The 26,000-nt window shown below is 37.7% G+C and overlaps 2 long non-coding RNA genes across 2 annotated transcripts; both read left to right on the top strand.

Moving 5' to 3' along the window:
* Positions 1 to 2,363: 2,363 nt before the first annotated feature.
* Positions 2,364 to 12,575, top strand: LOC147538093 (uncharacterized). The gene is made up of 3 exons (XR_015224957.1): positions 2,364 to 2,535; positions 10,814 to 10,891; positions 12,323 to 12,575. It is a non-coding gene; the product is annotated as an uncharacterized LOC147538093 (long non-coding RNA).
* Positions 12,576 to 14,518: 1,943 nt separating this feature from the next.
* LOC147538092 (uncharacterized) lies at positions 14,519 to 15,758 on the top strand. Its single transcript, XR_015224956.1, has 4 exons — positions 14,519 to 14,736; positions 14,836 to 14,899; positions 15,165 to 15,223; positions 15,317 to 15,758. It is a non-coding gene; the product is annotated as an uncharacterized LOC147538092 (long non-coding RNA).
* Positions 15,759 to 26,000: the final 10,242 nt, after the last annotated feature.

Raw genomic sequence — 26,000 nt, 5'->3', positions numbered from 1 at the left:
ATGCGTGGATTAATGATTCCCTCATTCAGACACATCATTAGTTTTGTTTGCATGCTTAAGATCAGTTTATGAAATTACTAATTATTGTTTAATTTTTTTTTTCATATAACAAATGTAGTTTAATATGTTTTGATGTTGCTTTTTAAATAGGGTTTTTCCCAAATGGCCCCCAACTTTGTGACCAGCTTCCTGCCTAGCCCCCTAGATTAGCAAAAATACCCATATGACCCCCTCTTTAAGATTCCTTTATAACACCGTTAACCAGTCAACATTTCTCTTTCCTCCATCTCATAAAAAGGGGGTCATATGGGTATTTTTGCTAATCTAGGGGGCTAGAAAGAAAGCTGGTCACAAAGTTGGGGGCCATCTGGGAAATAACCCTTTTAAATATTTTAGGAGAAAAAAGCAACACATCATAGAATGACCTTAGTTCATTTTGGAGTTTTTGCTAAATGCATTACTTGTAAACACAATAGTTAACCTTTTAAGGTTATCAATGAAAGGGCTCCAAAAATTTTTCGCACCCCAATCCCAAATTTTCGGCAACGCTACTTATTTTTACAGAAGTCTTTTGTTCTTAAATAATGATTCAAACCATCCACCTTCTGTTTTTTTTAGCACTTTAGGGACCCACCTTTGGCTCTAAGACATGTAAACTTTGGTCCATCATAATTTACCTAATTGATATAAATGGTAACTTATTCACCTTAAAAAATGAGTCCGCAAAATGGAATGATCGAGATGAACCCAGAAGCAATGCCTGGGAAATTAAAGAAGATGGTAAGACATGACTAAAGGGGTGTAATTAGAATTAGACATAGTTAATTTTTTTGGTTGATATATTTCTTTATAAGTTTTTATTGTTTTATTCGTTATTTTTCTGATTTATTAGATATGTAAAGGGTCGGGCCCTTCAACCCCTTGACAATTTGAAATAAAAAGATAATAATTTTCACCTTAAAAATTAAATGTTAATTTTGTTAATATATATCTTCTTCACCACCACCATCATCTTTGAGACTTTGACTATTATCACTTTTCTTTTTTTTTCCTTTCTTTTTCTTTGATCCGACGAAGAAAAATACTCTCTTTGTAGGAGTTTATTATTTAGGAATAATATTCATCTATTAATCACGAACCAATTCCCTTCATTTGACAACGAGATCAATTTTCTTTCTTATAAGAAGAGATTCGAGCAAAAGAAATTATTCTCTCGTTCGAAACAGAGATAAATGAGACAAAGAGCGAGAAAAGAAGAAAACTGGTGTTGTGAAGAGGTAGTGCCTCTTATAGTATTATTAGATCGAAAATAATGAGAGAGACAAAGATAGCCGAGAGAGAGAAAGAGAGAGTAGTGTTTGGGAATACATTTTCTTGTGTTTTATTAATGAACAATGATGAGTATATATTTTACAATGTAGGGTTTAAGCTTGATCTTGCTTGATATAGTGGGCATGGGAGTGCATGGAAATGATCGGTTGTTGCATTTGTGCGGGTGGGGGGCATGGGGGTGCCTATATAATGATCATAACACTCCCCTCAAGGTGGTGTGGGCATAGAGATGACGCTCAACTTGCTAGTAATCTTTTTAAAGGCATCCAGTGGTTTTGTAAAGATATTCGCAAGTTGTTCCGAAGTTGGTGTAAAACGAGGAGCAATAAGCTTGGATTTGATCTTCTCACGTACCAATTGGCAGTCAATGTATATGTGTTTGGTGCATTCGTGGAAGACCGTATTGTCGGTGATATGTAAGGCAACACGATTGTCACAATGAACAGTCATATATACAGTTGAGTGATCAAAACCAAGATTACAAAGGACAAATTTAAGCCACTGTAGCTCACAAGTAAGGGTGGCTAAGGCGCGATATTAAGCCTCAGTAGAGGTGTAGCGCCCCGACCTTCAAGTCGGAGAAACAGACGAGTTAGAACGCCGAGCGGATCCAGTGGCTTCATTTGGGATTTGGTTTCGAATAATTATTTTGGTTGGTTCAGACAGCGCATCGGGTAGACTTCAAGTAATTATGAATTTTGATTGGTCACGTGGAAAGATCGGATACAGTTTGACTATAGTTTCGTAGTCGCAATTTTATTTTTATCGAATTAATAAGGATTATATAGGTTATTTATAGTTAGTTTTGGAATGAAAAAGGAAAGGAGAAATAGTTAAACGAAGGGTTATAAGATAAATAATGGGATTGAAGTAGTTGGGTAGAAAGATGGTGGGAGTTTTTAATGTGGTAATATAAAGATTTAGGGACTAGAATTCAATTTAGTTATATACCCACTTTATATTGTGACACTTGGTAATACAACCCACTATTGGAGTCTATTAATTTGGCACGTCACCCACCATTTTCTTTTGAACACCTACTCAACTAAAGCAAATGAATTGAAATCAGTCAAAGGAGCACTTATCCTCAACGATTTTGAAATATTCCAACAGGAGTTCGAGAATATTGGGGTGGTTTTAATGGTCGGATTTTGGTCGATTTCTTCGCGTATGGTGGTCCGAATTTATTGAAACTTGTTCCAGGTAAACCTATTCGACTCGTTCTAAATATTTAGCGGTTTAGAATTTTCTATTTCGTCCGTTTTTGGTGGGTTTACGATAGTTATTTCGATAACTGTATAGTTGGGTCTAATATCTCTTGGGTTCGTAATTTAGAGCTATTTGGGATAGTTATAGTTATATTTCTTCGAATGGTTTGTGTTCAGAAACATGTTTAGAATATTATGGACTATTTTGGGGTGTCTATATATAGACGGGTTGCTGCCGAATTATTTTACCGCTCGAATTTCTTATTGGGACTAATTTTGGGAATGAATTGGAATAGAGATAGTTATCCGAACTTTGTCATATTTCACGTGGAAGAATAGTTTCAGTTATAAATTTATATTATTGGCTTCATTTTATGATTTGGCAGTCATAGGGTTGTATTATTGAGTTCGTTATATGAATTGCCAGCTTATGAAGAGTCGGAAATGTGAAATAGAGTTCATGGTTTGTGGATTGATTCATAAGGTGTATCATTTGTTCGGTGGAATGTCTCAGTAACCTCTATAGTGTTGATAGGACATTTCTAGTATAGTTTCATTCATTTTATACATTCTTGAGTTGCAAGAGAACTTGATGAGACATGAAAATGTCCCATCTGAGTCTCTTAATTTGGACAAGTTAGTCTATCTAGGGCAAGTTACTCTCATGAATTATCTCTTTTTCTACTCAGGTACCTTTTTCAGAGTTATATGTGCAAAACGGATAAAAGTCGGAAAAACGCAGACGAGGGGTATTTTGGTCATTTGTTGATTCTGATATCGAGATTAGTGCTCGGATGGAAAATAGAGACCAAGACGAACCCGTAGGCGAAAACGAAAGTCAAATCGGAGTCCGGATGAGCAAATTAGAGCAAGTCAAAGTTCAGGTCAAAATAGGTGGACCATGAGTCAAAGGCTCTGCTGACGTCATCATGACGTCATCATCATCACCTTCATCACCAATTATTCAGCTTAAAACCGAGACTTCCCATTTTTTGGGAGTTTCCATTTTTTTTCTTAGCCGACTCCATCAAAAACCGACTTCAACGTTTCAAAAGAAGAAAAAGGAAAGAAGGAGAAGAAAAGGAAAGATAAGGAGAGAGAAAATCGACATTGATTGAGATATTCTAAACAGAGAAGATTGGAGTGAAAGAAGGAAAGAAGATAATGGAGAGAATTAAGAAGATGATCGGGTATTCTCTCTACATATAGAAGACAAAGGACAGAGGAGAGGGGGATCTCGGTTGGGGAGACAAAACAGAGTACTCCATTGTTCTTGGAGTCTATCTTCTTCTCATGAGCTTCAAGGAATTATTTTAGAGAGAGAGAGGAGAAGAATAGAGAGAAGGAGACAGCTTAAACAGAAATTATAAAAGAGAGAACATATCCTCTCGGCTGGGAGCATCATCATATATCTTCCTTCTTCTTTTGTAATTTTTTAGTGAGAAAAAGGTTATTGAAAGAGAAAGAAAGAGAGAGAAAGAAACAGTGAGAGAGAAGAATTGTAGAGAGAGAAAGGAATTGAATTTGAATTTACTAACTCCATTAAAAATTCATCATTTCTTCTTCATTCGATTTCTGTATTGTTGTTAGTTTCATGAGAGAGATAGATTAAAAGAGAGAGAAAAACAGAAAGTTTGATTTAGAGAACATAGCTTATCATCTCGGTTTTGCTTTGATCATCACTCATATTATTTATTTTTCTTTTTCTTTTTGTTTCTTCTTCTTTGTGAGAGAGAGGGAGATTACAGAGAAATAGAGAGAGATTGTAGAGAGAGAGAGATCAGAAAACAGTAGAGAAGAGAGAGAAAAACCAGGTGAGGAAAGTAATTTTCCCACAGGGAAGTATTTTCCGGGAAGACGAGAAAATCGTTTTCCCTAAGGGCCTGTTTGGCGGAATTTTGGGAAAAACAGAAGGAAATCTTTTCCCTAAGGCCCTGTTTGGTTTGGAAATAGCGAAAAAGTTAAGTTTTCTTCCATTCTCTTTCATTATTCATATTTATTTAAATCTCGATCATGATTAGCTAAGACTCTCCATCTAGGGTTTTACGATGAAACCCATTTTTGATCTTTTAGAGATATAATTTTTATTGATTAACTCTTGATTAATGCTTCATATTTTAATTCGTTTTAGTTTGATAAATAGATTTTCTTTTCACTATTTATACTTTTCGATTTGATGCATCGTGCTTATGTTAAATCATTTGACGGTTCATACTTATTAATTGATAAATAGTAGTTTAGAGATTTACTTATTTAAAATAAAATGATTACATTGTTATGTTTTATTCGGTTTTAACGAAAACATCTCCCGGAATTAGGATAGTTCATTATCCGAAATTCTGAGTTATAAAAAAGAGAATTAACCATTTTAAGTATTTGTTTCTAAAAGTGATTTTATGTGGTGGAATCCTAAACCCTAGACTCTTCTCCCCATTTGAGTTCATTTTCATTCCCGTAATTTTATTTTAATATTTTATTTATTTTATTTTAAAAAAAACCAAAACCAAATCATTTTACAATCTTATTACTTCCTAATTTTAGAATAGGTTTCACTTAGTCTCTGAGGAACGAACCGGTCTTACCGGAATTATTACTTGACGCCCGTATACTTGCGGGTGGTGACCTATTTAGGAACCTTTCTAGGCCCATCAAGTTTTTGTGGTTCCGTTCTGTTTGGCGGAATTTTGGGAAAAACAGAAGGAAATCTTTTCCCTAAGGCCCTGTTTGGTTTGGAAATAGCGAAAAAGTTAAGTTTTCTTCCATTCTCTTTCATTATTCATATTTATTTAAATCTCGATCATGATTAGCTAAGACTCTCCATCTAGGGTTTTACGATGAAACCCATTTTTGATCTTTTAGAGATATAATTTTTATTGATTAACTCTTGATTAATGCTTCATATTTTAATTCGTTTTAGTTTGATAAATAGATTTTCTTTTCACTATTTATACTTTTCGATTTGATGCATCGTGCTTATGTTAAATCATTTGACGGTTCATACTTATTAATTGATAAATAGTAGTTTAGAGATTTACTTATTTAAAATAAAATGATTACATTGTTATGTTTTATTCGGTTTTAACGAAAACATCTCCCGGAATTAGGATAGTTCATTATCCGAAATTCTGAGTTATAAAAAAGAGAATTAACCATTTTAAGTATTTGTTTCTAAAAGTGATTTTATGTGGTGGAATCCTAAACCCTAGACTCTTCTCCCCATTTGAGTTCATTTTCATTCCCGTAATTTTATTTTAATATTTTATTTATTTTATTTTAAAAAAAACCAAAACCAAATCATTTTACAATCTTATTACTTCCTAATTTTAGAATAGGTTTCACTTAGTCTCTGAGGAACGAACCGGTCTTACCGGAATTATTACTTGACGCCCGTATACTTGCGGGTGGTGACCTATTTAGGAACCTTTCTAGGCCCATCAAGTTTTTGGCGCCGCTGCCGGGGACTATGTTTTAAATTTATTCTAAACTTGGAAAGTTTTATTTTTGGTAAGTTTTGACTTTTTGAATACTTTGACTTGCTTTTCTATTTTTTGTGTGTAGAGCACTAAGGAGCTAAAGAGGAGGCGCAACAAGGAGGAGGACCTCAAAAGAAGAAATTTACATTTTTTTTAATTTTTTGTTTTTATTTTGGTGAGAGAGAGACTTAGACTTTTTAGTACTTTCTTTTGTTTTGACCCTAAATTGGAGGGCTTTTAAATTGTAACCGAAAATCAAACGAAGCCTCGGGTTCGAACACTCGCGGGGAGAGTGGCCCGGGTCGTCTGCAAAGGTCGTCGCCCGTCTCGAACGGGAGGTAACTTTCTCTAATCACCCACGAATCCCCTGTTAGTGGGTACTTTTCATAAGATCTTCGTAGTGCTTCCTCGGTTTTCGTGTTTAAAAAAAAAAAAAAAAAAAAAAAAAAAAAAAAATTGAAAGAGAGATGGATAGATTGTGGTCCCAATATGGAGAGGTTGTTGATTTGAAGTCGCCTGACTCGCTTAAGGACGATGAATCATGGTTGACCAATTTGTTAAATGAGTGTAATGACCCGTCTGACTTAGACGATGATCTAGAATTTTTAGAGGACCCCGATTACATCGTGATAAAAGAGATTACAGAATGTCTATCCGACCCGACTTCTAGGGACTTTGAGTCTGATAGTAGGGTTTCTCCATTGAAGGAACCCGAAGTACCTGTTTTAGAGAACCCTAGTTTAAATCCGGGTATCATTGATAGTCTTCTAGATAATTGTGCATTTTGTCTTTCAGATACATGTGTAGATTTTGAAACACTCTCTCCCGATGTCTATCATCAATATAATGACCCCTTCTATCCGGTTTTTGATCTCTCTAGTGCGGTGCCAAACTTAACGACCTTATTGTCGTCTAAGTTTGGGGATTGCCCTTCTTTCTTGATAGTCTCACTTACACTATCACCAAGTTACGAAAATGTGAGACTATCGTTCACTGAAAACTTTGTGTTTTGGGTGGACCCACAGATGTATCGACTATTGGTTTACAGTTGATCACATATTTGTAATCCAGTAGGTATAATTTTTTTCTATTTTTCGAACCATCTTTTTCGTCTGGCTGAAGACGTTAAACTTAGCGCTTTCTGGGAGGCAACCCATGCATAGGACTTCCGAATCTGGTAACATCTTTCCTTACATCCTATTATTTTTGCATAGTCTTCAGAACATTGAGGACAATGTTCGGTTTAAGTTTGGGGATAGGGGATTGAATTTTTAGTCCTTATTTCAAAAATTCAAAAGGGTTCAAAATTTTTAATTTTTGGATTGAAAATGTGAGTCTAGTTATTTCTGCTTGTTAATAGTTATAGAGTCTAGTTGGTTGTACTACACTTTTGCTAAAGGTTTTTCCACGAATTTCGAGTCTTGAGGTTATCTGTGCACTAGCCATGTGAGTGTTAGATAGGTGAAGAGTTGACTTTTCTGAGAGAACTTAATCGATCATTAGTGGAGACTTAACCTATGTGAGATTCTGAGCCTTTCTTGTTGTTTTGAGTGATCTCTTCTGAGCTAATTCTGAGTAGAATGAAGAGCTACTCAACCTCGCAATATTGAAAGAAGAACTCATTTGATCTCTTGAGTTCAAATTTTACAACCACTAGGGATGTCATCAGGAAGTAAACCTTTCTCTTGTAGTCTGAGAAACTTGAAAACAGTGTCAACTAGAGGAAGATAGAAATCCATATGTTAGCACCCTGAGAATAAGGCACGAAGCAAAGTGGAGAGAAGTATACCCAAGGAAATTGTTGAGAAAGTAAGATGTGTATTATGAGTCGTATGAAAAAAAAAAAAAAAAAAAAAAAAAAGAAAAAAGAAAAAAAGAAAAAAAAAAAGAAATAGAAAAATAAAAAAATAAAATAATAAAAAAAAAAAAAAAAAAAATGTTTGTTTAGTTGTTTTTAAGTGTTTATTCTTTGAAGAAATTCTTGAAGATTTGAAGACGTCGAGTTCTCAGGAGTTCTAGTCACATCATCTTTAGTGTCTATCGACCTCTAGGAAGCATTGTTAGAAAGTAGATCAGGTGAGAAGATTTGGTTAGATTCCCCATTCCATATTAGTGGTTGTTTCCTTCTTTGAGATCAGTCGTTTACCAAAAATTTAGTCTGTCTTTTGTAATGTGTTGAGTTTTCTTTCATACTCATACTCGCACATTGAGTGAGCCATTTCTGAGTGACTTTAATTTTTGAGTGTATGACCGTAAGGCAGTAGTCGAGGCGAAATGTATCGAGACGGTAATCAAGGTCTTGTCTTTTCAGAACCGAAATGATACTTATATTGGCTGGTCACGTGCACTTCGAGTCTTGATTACTAGTGAAGAGATTTTTAGCATTTGTATGGTTTGGTCAACTTTGATTTCATTTCTATTAACTTTCGAAAACTTACCGGATAAACATTTTTAGTCCATATCATATTTAGACCCTTCTGATTTTTGAAATTTTTGAATTTTGTGGGTAGATTCACTGCAAACCCTCACGAGACAAAACTCGTCCTCTAGGGCAACCTAGAGGTTTAACGGCTTGTTGCACGTGCTAAGTGCAATCGTGTTTCCCTACGAAAGTGGTGAATTAGGTTTAGTTTTATTTTTCTGTTTTGCTCGAGGACTAGCAAAATCTAAGTTTGGGGATGTTTGATGAGACATGAAAATGTCCCATCTGAGTCTCTTAATTTGGACAAGTTAGTCTATCTAGGGCAAGTTACTCTCATGAATTATCTCTTTTTCTACTCAGGTACCTTTTTCAGAGTTATATGTGCAAAACGGATAAAAGTCGGAAAAACGCAGACGAGGGGTATTTTGGTCATTTGTTGATTCTGATATCGAGATTAGTGCTCGGATGGAAAATAGAGACCAAGACGAACCCGTAGGCGAAAACGAAAGTCAAATCGGAGTCCGGATGAGCAAATTAGAGCAAGTCAAAGTTCAGGTCAAAATAGGTGGACCATGAGTCAAAGGCTCTGCTGACGTCATCATGACGTCATCATCATCACCTTCATCACCAATTATTCAGCTTAAAACCGAGACTTCCCATTTTTTGGGAGTTTCCATTTTTTTTCTTAGCCGACTCCATCAAAAACCGACTTCAACGTTTCAAAAGAAGAAAAAGGAAAGAAGGAGAAGAAAAGGAAAGATAAGGAGAGAGAAAATCGACATTGATTGAGATATTCTAAACAGAGAAGATTGGAGTGAAAGAAGGAAAGAAGATAATGGAGAGAATTAAGAAGATGATCGGGTATTCTCTCTACATATAGAAGACAAAGGACAGAGGAGAGGGGGATCTCGGTTGGGGAGACAAAACAGAGTACTCCATTGTTCTTGGAGTCTATCTTCTTCTCATGAGCTTCAAGGAATTATTTTAGAGAGAGAGAGGAGAAGAATAGAGAGAAGGAGACAGCTTAAACAGAAATTATAAAAGAGAGAACATATCCTCTCGGCTGGGAGCATCATCATATATCTTCCTTCTTCTTTTGTAATTTTTTAGTGAGAAAAAGGTTATTGAAAGAGAAAGAAAGAGAGAGAAAGAAACAGTGAGAGAGAAGAATTGTAGAGAGAGAAAGGAATTGAATTTGAATTTACTAACTCCATTAAAAATTCATCATTTCTTCTTCATTCGATTTCTGTATTGTTGTTAGTTTCATGAGAGAGATAGATTAAAAGAGAGAGAAAAACAGAAAGTTTGATTTAGAGAACATAGCTTATCATCTCGGTTTTGCTTTGATCATCACTCATATTATTTATTTTTCTTTTTCTTTTTGTTTCTTCTTCTTTGTGAGAGAGAGGGAGATTACAGAGAAATAGAGAGAGATTGTAGAGAGAGAGAGATCAGAAAACAGTAGAGAAGAGAGAGAAAAACCAGGTGAGGAAAGTAATTTTCCCACAGGGAAGTATTTTCCGGGAAGACGAGAAAATCGTTTTCCCTAAGGGCCTGTTTGGCGGAATTTTGGGAAAAACAGAAGGAAATCTTTTCCCTAAGGCCCTGTTTGGTTTGGAAATAGCGAAAAAGTTAAGTTTTCTTCCATTCTCTTTCATTATTCATATTTATTTAAATCTCGATCATGATTAGCTAAGACTCTCCATCTAGGGTTTTACGATGAAACCCATTTTTGATCTTTTAGAGATATAATTTTTATTGATTAACTCTTGATTAATGCTTCATATTTTAATTCGTTTTAGTTTGATAAATAGATTTTCTTTTCACTATTTATACTTTTCGATTTGATGCATCGTGCTTATGTTAAATCATTTGACGGTTCATACTTATTAATTGATAAATAGTAGTTTAGAGATTTACTTATTTAAAATAAAATGATTACATTGTTATGTTTTATTCGGTTTTAACGAAAACATCTCCCGGAATTAGGATAGTTCATTATCCGAAATTCTGAGTTATAAAAAAGAGAATTAACCATTTTAAGTATTTGTTTCTAAAAGTGATTTTATGTGGTGGAATCCTAAACCCTAGACTCTTCTCCCCATTTGAGTTCATTTTCATTCCCGTAATTTTATTTTAATATTTTATTTATTTTATTTTAAAAAAAACCAAAACCAAATCATTTTACAATCTTATTACTTCCTAATTTTAGAATAGGTTTCACTTAGTCTCTGAGGAACGAACCGGTCTTACCGGAATTATTACTTGACGCCCGTATACTTGCGGGTGGTGACCTATTTAGGAACCTTTCTAGGCCCATCAGAACTCTCGACAGTTATGAAACTGTCAAATGACCGTTTTGCCCTTTCATATTTCAGTAGGACTAATGAACTGCAGTAGGGAGCTCGAGGAAAAGTGGAGCTTAGTCTGGAGCACCATTGGAGGCGCAAGCAGAGGTAGGATCCTATGAATCTTACTTGGAGCACGGGTATTCCCCGTTTCACCATTATATATATAGTCATCTTATTCTCTTTATGGTTCTCTAGTTCAATTTATGATATGATATGGTATGATATGAATGTAGTGGTGTGCTATATGTTATGGATGTATTTCTTTTCAAAACAAATTGGTTTTTCTGAAAAATAATCACATGGAGGCGGAATCGCTTGATCTGTGTGATCGTTTTGTGTGAATTGTAAACACGTGGTGGCGGAATCGCTTGAGCTGCGTGTATAACATGGAGGCGGAATCGCTTGATCTGTGTTACGTGTATTGATTGTTTGACGTCGGGCATTGGTTGGTCCCCTTGTTTATATTTCTGTTATGGATTAGCCATGAATTCATGTTAAGGGTTACACTCGGTGCGTGTGGCCAGCCGTTTGGTAACGACCATTCTTGTTGACCCGGAATGGGGTCCGAGAGAGATTGGGAGTTGGGGTATTACGACCCTTGGAGTGATTAGGGGACTGACCAGTGCCATGTTTGTTTATTTATTCTGCTAAGCCACTGGTGAGTGTGGTTTGAATTCTGTAATGACTTGTGGTTGATACTTACAATGTTTTCACCAAACGGAAAGTGGGTGTTTACCCGAGTTTTCTTAATAAGAAAATACTTAATCCCTTAAAGTGGACACTTATAAAAGCTTGGCTTTAAACAGGGTTTACCCTACCTTGAGAGACAAGAAAGCTCTTCTCCTTTGGGTTGATGGGACCTTTAGGAGGGCTCTGTTCTTGTAGCTTTGGGAGCCTATCAGATCATTTAATATTATTATAGGTTCATGCATATATTTGGGTATTCTTCGAATGGTCAATGAGTTACCTTGCGAGGAAGCGTCAGATCTGGCCGGAGATAAGACGCGCCTCAAGACGAGATAATTGTATCGCCGTGGGTATATGGCTCTACTAAGCGACGATACTCTTATAGTCGTCTGGGTAAGTCATGACATATTCTAAGCGTATCATTGTTTGGGTGAGATTTACTATTCGATGCGTATTGAGATCACAAGCCAGCCCGATGGGTGATGATGACGAAGGGAGAGTTACGGAAGCTCTTACCGGGGTATTACGTGGATCCATGTGTACACTGCAGTAGTCAAACGTTCGATAAGGCGCCGCCTGCCTACGCACTAACAAAGGCCGAACGGTTCTTCCTAGCCGAATAGTAGGTGACCCCGACTGAGGGCGTATTCAGTCGTGATCTTGGTAAGCTAGAAGAATTATCTTGCTATATTGCTTTGCTTCTTGTGCATAATGATATCTCTGTGTATATACATATCACTTATAACTATTGATATATCAAACTGTTGATGTGTGTGGTGCGGGTAGGATGTCTAGGTATCCTACTGAGCTGACCTTCGGGTTATCTCATTCCTATTTGTTGTTGTTCAGTTGCAGGTATTGGTGACCCGGAGTGACATAGTTTACTTCGACGGCTCACATTATGTAAGATTATAATTTCTATTATATTTTCAACATAATCACAACGTTAATATTATATATGTATCATCTAGAATAGTTAGGATCGTTCTCTCACTTGTTTGTGATTGTACACATGTAAATATTATGCACACTATCACTTTGAATTTGATGTTATTGATATGTTGGAGTTTGTGAAAAATGTATGAATGTTTGACAGGTTTTTCAGGTTTGATATGTTCGATTTATAGAGGAGACTCTGTCCAAATTCAGTCTCTTCTGTGAACTTTTCATATAAATGAATTCAAATTGTTTTTATCTGTATGAAAACTATTTTTGGGGTTACATATATTTTCCGAACATATTTTCAAAAGGTTTAAACTATATTTGATTTTCCGCTATGTTTGTTCTTGATTTGTAACCCGTGATGAGAGTTTTGGCTTGGGTTTATATTTGAAACTGGTTTGAGTTAGTATTAGACCGAGTTTCTTTTATAAACTGCCGGACAAACCGTGATTCGGAACACGGGGCGCCACAAGAGGTTCGAGGAATGGTAGACTGTTTTTTAGAATTCCAAGAGAGGGGACTATAATCGAGCATAGTGATGTAGCCGGTAGTGGACGACGGGTAGTTGGACAACCCGCCCAATCGGGACCGTAAATACAGAAATATGAAGAGAGCCAGAGGCGGAGAGAAAAATACCCTTATCGAGTGCCCCTTTAATATAACGAAGAACTCTATGGGCGACATCAAAATGACTGAAAGTAGGGGTTGTAAGAATTGACTAAGAATGTTGATGGCAAAGGTGATATCATGTCGAATGACAGTTAAATACAAAAGCCGGCCAATTAAACGACGATAAACGGTCGGATCAGAAAGAGGAAAACTGTTAGTTTCATGAAGACGAAGCTTCTGTTCCACAAGAAATGGAGAGAGCTTTGCAGTTGTAAGACTGGAATCATGATGGGCATCAAAGGCGTATTTTCTTTGACATAGAAAAATACCTTGAGAAGAATGAGAAACTTCAATATCCAGAAAGTATTGAAGATTGCCAAGATCTTTCAAAGAGAAAGTCTTGTCAAGGAAACTTTTAAGCTGAGAATAACGATGTGATCATCGATAGTATCGATAATGTCGTCGACGTAAAAAAGAACGTAGAGACAGATGGAACCTGATTTGTAAGAGAACAAGGACTAATCATCCATGGATTGTGTGAAACCATGGCGAGTGAGTGCCGAAGAAAATTTTGAGAACCATTGTTTAGAAGTCTATTTCAGACCATATAGCAATTTATGTAGGGCGATAAATATGTGGCTCCCTTGACTGCAAAAACCTGGGGGTGGTTTGGTGAAGATTTCCTCATCGAGATCGGCTTGGAGGAAGGCGTTATTGACATCAACTTGATGAAGGGACCAATTTTTTATGGCTGCACTAGAAAGTAGGACGCGGACTGTGACTAATTTCGCTACAGGGGAAAAAGTGTCATGATAGTCGAGACCCTCGATTTGTGTGTAGTGTTGGGCTACAAGACGGGCTTTGTATCGTTCAATGGATCCATCGGAACAGAACTTAATTTTGTAAACTCATTTACAGCCAATGGGTCGTTTTCCGAGAGGCAAAGGGACGAGAGACCAAGTGCGATTAGATTCTAAGGCATGAAACTCTTTAGCATGGCGTTGCGCCAATGTGGAGAGGTCATTGCTTGGGAAAAAGACGTGAGTTCAGAGTTGGATAGACGGAAGCGATAAAAGAACCATGAGACAAAGAAAGACGATAGAGTGAAACATACTTAGAAATAGGATAGAGAATCGTCGAATCAGAAATGGTATTCATTTATGGTTTCATCTACCGACTGATAAATTATTTTGCATTTTGTTCATTTTTTATTATAATTTTTAATTACACGAAAGACCCATTTTCAAATTTCACACAGGATCCCGTGATTCTCGGCCACCACCCTATTGCATGGGCGCGGCTGGTCACCGGTGCATGGGGGTGCCTTATAGTGATCATAATAGTGGTTATACCAGGGGGCAGTGGTAAGTTGTGGGGTGGTGAAGACAGGAGTCAATTTGTAAAATGTAAACATTACATGCTCCCCCCAACAAAAAGTGATTACCCCTCATCGTCAGCCTGTTTTCTAGAAGAGAATCTTCTAGAGCGTTGAAGAGAGAGAAACTTGAAAAATGGGCGGAAAGACCGAAGACCTTTTCCGTTGAGAGAGTATTTATAATACGCATTAGGGATCGCTTCTTAACGAGGAATCCTCTATTTCAACTCCTTCTGGAGTTTGTCTTCACTTGTGTAGATCTAGTAAAAAAGAGTTGCTCTTTAGGTCTTTTTCGGTTTAATCTCTTCTGATGGTTCGAATATCGTTGATTTTTGAGGTATTTATCCTTGATTATGTGTTTCATTTTCACTCTCTTAAATCTCTTACTGTTTTGGGTTTGAAGACTGATTAAAATAATTTTTCATTTTCTATTTAGGGTTTTCTTTCTGAAAAGTTGGAGTTTTATTACTTGAAGTCTTGAATGATCAAAGCAGTGAAAGGTTTGTATTTGGCTTTACTTGTAAATTTAGGGGTTTCAATTAGGTTACCAGGAAAGAACAAGTTCAAAAAATCTTTCCAAAAAAGAAAAAGTTTAACAAATTATCAAACATATTTGGTATAACAAATGTATGAATGTGATGATGTACTTGTTATTTATATGATTACTGATCAGTAGTTGGTTAACCATTTTTTGGTGTATGTTGACAAACAGAGTGTTATTCTTTCAACCAACCCTTGATTAAATGCTTTTTTGTTTTTGTACAGGAAAATCTTGACCATAATGATTTACCCTCTCGACCTGTCGATGATATTCTCCATCCAAGGTATGCTGTCATGTTGCTTACATACTTATTTGTTTTTGTTGAGTTGTAATGTTTCATGCCCCCATTTTGAGATCATGTGGGGGAAGAGATTAGGTTATTAGACTCAAATGAAGAAGGTGGAAGATAAAAGTTTCAACTATGATCTTGATGTGAAATCAAGGACAAACAGGTTTTGATTCTGTCATTCAACAACTCAATAAGGGATGCTAGAGAAATGCCGGCTCGGTTTCAACGTCACAAGGATGACCTCGAAGACGAGGTGAAGGAATTGATGAAAGTTGCCCGAAGAAAAAGCGTTGGGCTAGTTTTACCAGGTCTAATGACAATAAAGACGTCGATGAAGTCTTGAGTGCCATTAATAAGTTGTTGGAGGTATGATGCCTCTGGTTTGATAGGAGGTTAATGATATTTGTTTGTAGTTGACTTTGTGCTTGAACCATTTATTGGCTTTCTGTTTCAAAAAAAAAAAAAAAAAAACTATGATCTTGATGTCTCTAAGATGAGATATTACTCATTTGGGTCTTCCATTTTCTAATTCTGATCCACTAGTCGAACCATACATTCAAGGCTTTCATGGTAGTGAAGGGGGTGTACCTCTAAAAGCATTTAAGAATTCTTCTAATGAACGAGGTCATATGAAGGAGGCCAACAACCCCTGGCCTACTTGACACTCACATGGTTTCTAATACATAAAATGCTTTAAAAAATCCCCTTCAGATGACCAGTGCAAGCTCCCAATTCTGCAGGATGGTGAAATGAATAATAAAGATTGAAAACAAAAAATGAAACATATTGTGTGTTAATTTGCAGGATGATGAAATTTGCAGGCTAAAGCAGTGGTGTCGACGACGGTCTTGACGACATTTGGAGAGATATGAGTACATCATGAAACTAATATGTTGAAACACCACCTGAAAAATAAAAAATCGTATGTATTCGCCTGCAGGATGATGAAATAAATGAGTTGTGGTGTACATGATGGACTCGATGACATATGAAGAGATACGAGTACATCACCAAAATGTATCTATGTATATTTTATTATGTTTAGTATCTTTAAATAATTTGAAATTATTCTTGCTGAAGAAAGTGTAATATAAGAGGAAGTAGAAGAATGTGATCACTCCTTCACGCTAAGATGATAAAAGAAAATGATTCAAAACATGATCACTCCTTGACGATAAGATGATAAAAGAAAATGATTCAAAACATGGTAGCGGTACTGATGACATTTGGAGACTAATGAATGCATCATTAGAATGATTTAGTGTACACTTTTTTTAGTATCTTTTACTAATGTCAGATTATTCTTGCATACAATTTTAATGACATCCGATACTATTTTATGGTGACTATAGTTGATGCACGAAATCGCTCCTTTGTGCTCAAAGATGATATTAGATAGGATTGCATGATTTATCATGTGATTACAAAGTACTTACAAAGAAGTACTGAGAGGATATTTTGTCTCTTGGCATATTAGAAAAAAATTCTATATCTGTGATAAGGTGTATAGTGAATGGAGTACAATAGTACACCAATGCATATATTATGCATCTACGTATACAATATCACTCTAATTTGGGACCATCAACTGTTGTCTGTTGCAACAAAAAAGTTGACATTAATTGATAAAGCATATGAATGGGAAGATGAAAAGGGTTTTGCAGGGGAGAGAAATACTGTCCCAACGTGGCCATCGAACGTCCCTCTCCTTTCTCCCTCCTCAAATCAGCTGACCCGTAAACCCTAATCACCCTACACCTCCCAATACCACCAAAATGCTCAAATCCAACATTCAACACCACTTCCATTCGCAATACTACTAGATGAACCCACTAACCAAAAGATAAATCAAATCCAACCATTATACCATTGAATCCCAAACAATCAATACCATCGTACGGTATGATGGATATTCCGTCTAGATGATCAATACTCCTTCCTTCGATTCTCGCTCCTTGCTCATAAGACTTGGGGAAAAACCTGCAAAAAGTTCGGAAACCAGTCTGACGCTCAGATTGCTCTTTGAAGTAAAAGAATGAATATTGATCGATCCCTTTGAGTGGTTGAGTGTGTTAGACTAACTCAGCTTACCTTGAAGAAGGTGATGTGATGCCCTTTTATAGGTCGAATTACGGGTTTCCCTTTAGGGTTTATCTCGTATCCAGGATAAATAGAAGTTTCTAAGTTTAAGGATCATTCGTAGATATCCTGCCGAGGTGATAGATCTTCTGGGAGATGTTTCCTCCTTTGAGGCTCTTGAAGTCCATGCTTGTTTAAATACTACTAGATGAAACCATTAACCAAAAGATAAATCAAATCCAACCATTATACCAGTGAATCCCAAGCAAGCAGTACCATCTTCACGCCAAAAGCATTCCCGAGACGACGCACATCAAAGAGTATTGGGCAAATTCCTTTCAAGAAGCGTCGCCAACTTGGAATCAGTGCCAGATAATCTTATCAACCGAACCGCCGCAAATAGAAAATGATTAAGAAATAGTAACGTCTGTTTATGGGAGTGGATGCGATGAACCTTTGTTTATGAAAGTTACCATTAACGTAGGAGGAATAGTTGCAGCCATTAAAAGAAAACCCTTCAATCAACCGAACCATGTCTTTCCTCAATGAATATCCAATTTGAGATGTCGAATCGTTCAAGAATTGCTGGAGATGCCCTCCTTCTAGCGCCAAATGTTGATGCCGAAAAATGGCCTTCCGTCATATCAGCATGAAACAAGGACTTGATGCATGACATCGTCAGGAATGATGGATATTCTGTCTAGATGATCGATACTCCTTCCTTCGATTCCCGCTCCTTGCTCCTAGAAACCTGGGTGAAAACCTGCAAAAAGTTCGGGAAACCGCTTTGACGCTCAAATTGCTCTTTGAAGTAAAAGAACGAATATTGATGGATCCTTTTGAGGGGTTGAGTGTTTTAGACTCACTCAGCTTATCTTAAAGAAGGTGATGTGATGCCCTTTTACAGGCCAAATTAGGGGTTTCCCTTTACGGTTTATCTCGTATCCAGGATAAATAGAAGTTCTTATGTCTAAGGATCCTTCGTAGATATCCTGCCGAGGTTATAGATCTTCTAGGAAATGTTTCCTCATTTGAGGCTCTTGAAGTCCAAGTTTGTTTAAACACTTAAAATCTTTAACCAACAGGGATCTTTTAGGGAGATTCTAGGATTGAGTCGGTAAGCCTGTGACATGTTCCTGTCTCTCCAGTTTAGGGTGTGAGATAGTGGCCTAACTTCCGCGAACCCCTCTCATTCCTTTAAAAATTGCAGAGCTGATCTGATCGTGCTGTAGATGATACAGGGTTGGAATCCTATTTGCTGTTCCTGGCCGACCTCCCAGTTCTGGGCGTAGGTGGCTGAGCGTTCGAGGTTTAGGTGTCCTGTTGCCTTAAGCCGGGTTGACCCGTTGGACTTCTGGTCGATTCTTGACTTCTTGACGTTAGTCAACGTCTGGACATTTTGTGCATCGTCAGTGACGATAAAAGGTGAGATCCTCTATGATGGAAATGATAACACCAGATGGCATTTCGGGTTTTCTCACCGAGGGGAGGTGGTTCATGATGCCGCTTGGAGTTCGATCTCCGGAAGGAAGGCGATCTGAGTGGTAGAGAATTCTTTCTTCAGTTTGATCTTGATGATGCACAAATTGTTCAGTCGTTGACTAACGTAAATAATTCAAGAATAGACCAGAAGTCCAATGGGTCAACCTGGCTTAAGGCAACAGGACTACTGGACCCACAACGCTCCGTCACCTACACCTAGAACAAGGAGGTCGATTAGGATCAACTAAGGAGCTCCAACCTTGCTTCACCCAAAACCCAATCAGGTCAGCCCTGGGATTATTCAAAGGAGTAAGGGGGTCCACGTAAGCTAGGCCGATAACTTACGCCCTAAACTGGAAGGCAGAAGCGCGTCACAGGCTTACCGACTTAGTCTCGAATCTTCATAAAGATCTCAGTCGGTTAAAGATCCTAAGTGTTTAAGCCTGCTTGGACTTCAAGAGTCTCAAAGGAGGCTATCACATCGACAGAATATATATGAAGTGTCCTTCCCAGTTTAGGGTGTAAGGCATCGGCTGGTGATGCACAAGATGTCCAGACGTTGACTGACGTGAAGAAGTCAAGAATAGACTGGAAGTCAAACGGGTCAATCCGGCTTAAGGCAACAGGATTGCTAGACCTTGAACGCTCCGCCACCTATGCCCAAAACTAGGAGGTCGGCCAGGATCAGCTAGGGGTTGCAGGCCTCTTTCGTCTATAACATGATCATATCAGCCCTGAAATCTCTACTGGAATGAGGGGGGTCCAAGTACGCTAGGTTGGTGCCTCACGCCCAAAACTAGGGAGGCAGAAACGCGACAACCCTACCGTCTCGATCCCGAAATCTCCCTAAAAGATCTCAGTCGGTTAAAGGTCTTAGAGGGTGTTTGATTTTTTAGCACTTGTAAGTGCTACCACTTACTAAGTGATAATCACTTAGTAAGTGATATCACTTGTAAGTGTTGTGGCGTTTGTTTTCCATCACTTCTAAGTGCTTGATTTTTGTTTTTATATCAATTCTAAATGTCATAAAAATGAGAAATTGTCTATTTTGACCTTAAAGTATTTATATATTAGTATTTCATACTAATTCATTGTGCTCCCGAGTTTAGATACAAGAGTTTTACGGTTTATGAATACTTTGTGTTGAAAATATTAACTTCAAATAATTAAAAAGTATGAAGGAGAAAGAACTTACGTTGCATCATGGAGTTTGGGTGGTTTCATGACTAATGAAGGAAGATATGTGAAAAAAATTTAAGAGAAAAACTTAGGTGAAGGATGAGTGAGAAGGAAAAGTGCCATCGCTAAAGTCATAAAAAGATTTTTTTACTTATCAATTGTTTGAGATTTTCTCTTGGGTTATAATCATATTCGTATTATTATATTCGGAGAAGGATAAAAATGTCTTTTTTAGCACTTAGAAAGTAAGTGCAAAAAAATAAGCTCCAACTTGGAGCTTACTTTTTTGCACTTACTTTGACCCCACTTACAAGTGATATTCACTTATTAAGTGAAAAAACAAACGGCCCAAAATTGCCGGCCCACACTTATTAAGTGAAAATCACTTAATAAGTGCAAAAATCAAACACCCTCGTAGTGTTTAAACAAGCTTGGACTTCAAGAGTCTCAAAGGAGAAAATATCTCCCCGAAGATCTACACCTCGGCAGGATATCAATGAAGTATCCTTGAACATGGGATATTCTAGTTATCCTAGATACGAGATAAACTCTAATGGGAAACCCTAACTACGAACAGGAGGAAACTTCCCTAATGGTAGATGGCAACCTCCTCACCTACGCCGCCTATCACAGTCGACCTAATTCATTCTATAAAAGGCCCCCCATCGTCTTCCACAAGACATAATCACTTCATTGAGTAACTCATACTCGCCCCCAAAAGATTCAATCAATATTCAATCTTTTACTGCAAAGAGCAATCTGACTGTCTTGAGCATCAAAGCGATTTCCAAACCCTTTGCAGGTTTTTCCCCTTGGTTTCAAGGAGCAAGGAGCAGGAGCGAGGAACAGGAAGAAATCATCTATCGACCAAACAGAACATTCGATTATAACGGACGCTGTCATGCATCAAGTCCCGATTTCTTGCTGATTTAACGTAAAGCCATTTTTTGACATCATCCATTTTTTTGACACTCCTTCAAAAGGACATCTCCTTCAGACCGAACGGATATATCCTCTAGTCTCCCACTTGTCCTTAGATTAAGTGCAATGCTTGATCCTATGTCCCTTCGCATCTCATCTGATACGTCATACCATTCAGACTTTCTTGATCTGGAAAATAATTGACTTAGAGAATGATTAACTCTAATCTATTGAGTGTGGCCACACATTTTCAGTTGCTTCTTCTCAAGTGGCTCGGAGATACTTATCCTAATCTAGTTAGGAGGACATAGTCCATTCTTGTACTCCCACTTAACTCCATGTCTATCATGTCATTCCAGGTAATTCCGCTTTTATAACCTCCTTTTACGGCGCGACGTTTGGCGGTACTAAAGTTTTAACATTCCTTACATAAGATGAGTGCAGCACTCATGTTTCAAGGAATCATTTCAATCTTGCCTAAGAGACTTTATGACGTATTTCATTACTCATTGAACAACTCTCTTGTTGGGTTATCTAGTGTATATTCCCAATTATACACCCATGTAATTGACTAGAACTCCCAGTTCTTATAGCCCATGAAATTGCGCTATCGGTCAATTTCACACGCTAGTCTTCTTGAGTCGTAGTTGTCCACTTCAACAACCTGGACCAGGGACATTTTATGATGAATCTATTCTAAGTTCACTTAGTAGGGTTTCATTCTCCGTAGAATGCTTCATCATATTTGGACTGCCGTTTAAATACTAAACTATTATTTAATCAATGAAATAACTAATTTATTTCACTGATTGGATGTAGGTAATAAGTTACATAAAACTCTTTTATTAATCTAATTGCAGACTAAAGCCATTCTCCGATGCGCTTTATACCAATGCCCATCGTATGACTCTCATGTTTGGGTTGAGGTAGTGGTTTAGTTAAAGGATCTGCTATATTTTGATCCGCATGAACTTTGCAAATGACCACATCTTTGCGCGTTGTGATCTCCCTTATCGCGTGGTACTTCCTTTGGATGTCTTTCGATTTCTGGTGTGATCTTGGTTCCTTAGCTTGGGAAATAGCCCTATTGTTGTGATAATATAAAGTTATTCCGTTTTGAACGCTGGGAACGACACCAAGTTCCGTGATGAATTTCTTTATCCAAACTCTTTCCTTGGCTGCTTCTGAAGCGGCTAAGTATTTTGCTTCTATGGGGGAGTCTGCTACCGTGCTATGTTTTGAGCTCTTCCAACTCACTGCTCCTCCGTTTAGACAATAGACATAACCCGACTGTGATCGGAAATCATCTCTGTCTGTTTGGAAGCTCGCATCCACATGACCTTCCACGATTAGTTCTTCTTTTCTTTCATACACCAGGAAGTGATCCTTTGTTCTTCTCAAGTACTTCAGGATACTCTTGGCTGCGGTCCAGTGTGCTTCACCTGGATTAGATTGGTAACGACTATACATACTTAAAGCATATGAGACGTCTGGGCGAGTGCAGATCATGGCGTACATGATAGATCCTATACCCGAGGCATAAGGCACCTTATTCATGTGTGTTTGCTCATCTAGGTCTTTGGGACTTTGAGTCATGCTAAGCACGGTACCCTGTGTCATGGGTAGAAATCCTCTCTTAGAGTCTTTCATTTGGAATCTTCCACGGGTACTCTTTGACCTTTTGCCCTTGGTATCCTCACCCCTATGTACACCAATAATCTAGGTTGATATTGTTCAATAATCGTGGAGAGAACCTTAACTTTTCTGGCTTCTAGGTCAGGTCTAGCCCGGTTCTTTAGTTCCTCTTTTCAGACCCGCTTCTGGACTGGAAGCACAGAAAAAGACATCAACCCCTTTAGATTACCTCGAAGAGAACCTAGATAGTTCACTAACCTCTCGATCCCACTAACCTTCTTGTATACACAAGATTCTTCTTCGTTCTTCAGAAAACCAAACTCTTTGATTCTCGCGTCGAACCGAAGATTCCAGCTCCTGCTTGCCTGCTTCAATCCATAAATGGATCTTTGAAGCTTGCAAACCTTTTCAGCATGTTTGGTGTCTTCAAACCCTTCAGGTTGTGTCATGTACACATCTTCTTCCAGATTTCCATTCAGGAAGGCGGTTTTTATATCCATTTGCCAAATCTCATAATCGTAATGAGCGACAATTGCTTGAATTATCCTAATTGATTTAAGCATTGCGACTGGGGAAAAGGTTTCATCATAGTCTATACCATGAACTTTCTTCTAACCTTTTGCCACTAGTCTAGCTTTGAAAACGTTGACGTTTCCATCCTCGTCTGTTTTCATCTTGAAAATCCATTTGCATCCTATGGGTATTACTCCATCGAGCAAATCAATCAAGTTCCAAACTTGATTCTCAGACATGGATTCCATTTCGGATTTCATGGCTCCTAGACATTTTTCGGAGTCTAGGCTCGTCATAGCTTCTTTGTAGGTGCTAGGTTCATTATCTTCAATTAACAGGAGTTCTGCTCTTTGAGATAATTAAGTTAGCCTTTGTGACCTACGTGGGGCTTGAACAATAGGTGGGACACTCTCAACTTCTTGAGGGTTCTCTTGTGAATCTAATTCGCTTTGCGCGGGATGCTCTGTGAGATCCATGATATCTTCCTCTTCTTCCATTTCTATTGACTCAGAATAGTTGGGAATCGTGACTATTGACATTGGTGGTACACCGTTGTCAGTTTGTTGCTCATATAAAATTTCTTCGATTTCTATATTTCTCCCACTTGTCTTCTTGGAAAGGAACTCATTTTCAAGGAAGACACCATCACGAGCAACAAACACTTTGTTCTCTGATGGGTTGTAGAAGTAATATCCCCTAGTCTCTTTTGGATACCCCACAAAGAGACATTTGTCTGATTTGGGTGCTAGTTTATCTCCTTGTAAATGTTTTACATAAACATCGCAACCCCAAACTTTAAGAAAAGACAACTTTGGAGGCTTTCCAAACCATAACTCATATTAAGTCTTTTTCACAGCTTTTCACGGAGCTCGATTTAGTGTGAAAGCAGCCGTTTCGAGAGCATATCTCTAGAAAGTTGTTGAAAGACTGGCTAAGTTCATCACCGATCAGACCATGTCTAACAGGGTTCGATTTCTCCTTTCAGATACACCATTCATCTGAGGTGTTCCTGGTGGAGTGAGTGGGGATACTATTTCACAACTTCTAAGATGATCCTCAAACTCTTGACTCAAATATTCACCACCTCGATCCGATCGAATGGCTTTTATTTTCTTGCCAAGTTGATTCTCTACTTAATTTTGAAATTGTTTGAACAACTTGAACGATTCTGACTTATGCTTCATTAGATATATGTAACCATATCTCGTGAAGTCGTCAGTGAATGTGATGAAGTATCCAAAATTACCTCTCGCTATTGTACTCATAGGTCCGCATACATCTGTATGTATCAGTCCTAATGGTTCACTAACTCGATCACCTTTCCTTTGAAGGGTGAACGTGTCATTTTACCATTAATCATGACTCGCATGTATCTTATGATTCCAAATCACACGAACCCAGAAGTCCATTTGCATGAAGCTTTTGCATACGTTTCATGTTAATGTGGCCTAAACGACAATGCCAGAGATATCCTTGGTTTGAATCATGAGTATGGTGTCGTTTCGTGTCTATGTTCAGGATTTCGTCTTCTATGTTCGTAACATAAAGACCGTTACAGAGTTTAACACTGGTATAGAACATCTCACCTTTGTATAGAGAACAACGTTTGTTCTTTATTACTAGATTATATCCCTCTTTGTCCAGTACGGACACAGAGACGATGTTCCTTGAAATAGTTGCTACGTAATAGCAATTATGTAGTACTAATATCAATCCAGTATCTAATCTGAGATTCTAGGTTCCTACAGCTACAACAGCAACTCTTGCCTTGTTTGCAACTCGTAGAACCATCTCACTCTTTGTCAGATACCGTATTTCTCTTTAGCCCATCTAAATCAGATATTATGTGGGCTCCACATCCGGTATCAAATACTCGTTCTTGAACGATTCATGTTCTTGAATCACGTTTGTCTTTAACGATTCAACTTCTTGAATCTCGTTCTTCAATTTCGTTAACAAAAATCAGTAACTGATATCCAAGCTGTAGATATTATGGTTGCTGCTGCTAGTGACTAGAACCTGATTTTCTCAAATCAGTTACGTCATCGAAGACGACCAACTGTTATTGCAGACGAACTCCCTAGTTCATCTTCCCTATTTACTCATCTTGACGACCTAGATTATTACTCAAATAAGTCGTTATTCGTCTATCTTACCTGATCGCTCCATCTCAACCCTGTCCTGGTTCGGATAAAGATCAATGGCTTTGTTTTTCAAAAAAAAAAAAAACAAAAAAAACAAAAAACTCTTTGTTAAACCTAAAATCGAAGGTACGAGAAGCGAAGGGGTTTTGAATTCATTAGCTCAATGCCTTAAAAGATGGTGATAAAGCTTCAATCTTAGCTGGACTAGCAGAAGAGGACGAGGGATTAGATCATCTTATTCGTCTTCTTAAATCCGGATTCTCGGCGACTCAAACTCGTCAAAACAGAACTCTAAGGAAGGTGATAAAATCAGGACAGCCATGGGTGATGAAGGTTTGGTTCCTTTTTAATTTTGTTATTGATTTCAAACACTGATCTTGTGAAAAGTTTTCACATCAAATCTCCAGGAGTCCACCATTATTAAGCTGGTGAGTTACTCAACTGGACTACCAAATTAAACTCAATTCAATTTTAATGGTTGGGAATTCAAGCTCGATGGGTTGGTCTGGCAGTGTAAAGTCAAGCTTGAAATCATCTTTGCCTAGATAATGCTTGATAAAATGCCTAGGAGAAATTTATTGGACTTTAATCAAAGCTGAAATGGTTTGGCCAAGGGAAGCACATAAAGAACCAGGTGATAGTTTTACAGTTCAAACATGGCCAGCTCGCCCGGATATCTCTAGTCCATATATACTCTAAGTTTGGAACCTAAGGACAGTTGTGTTGGTTTTCGATTCAAACCGGCGCGAAAGTGAAGTAACTTATACCCATATGACATCCAAATTCACAAGCTTCTGCTAATATGGAGAAACGTTCGA

This window comes from Eschscholzia californica, unplaced genomic scaffold (assembly GCF_041429995.1).
Source record: "Eschscholzia californica isolate CP2 unplaced genomic scaffold, dmEscCali1.0.p SCAF_5, whole genome shotgun sequence".
NCBI lineage: Eukaryota > Viridiplantae > Streptophyta > Magnoliopsida > Ranunculales > Papaveraceae > Eschscholzia > Eschscholzia californica.
The sequence above is the reverse complement of the archived record's forward strand: the minus strand, read 5'-3'. Positions and strand labels throughout refer to the sequence as shown.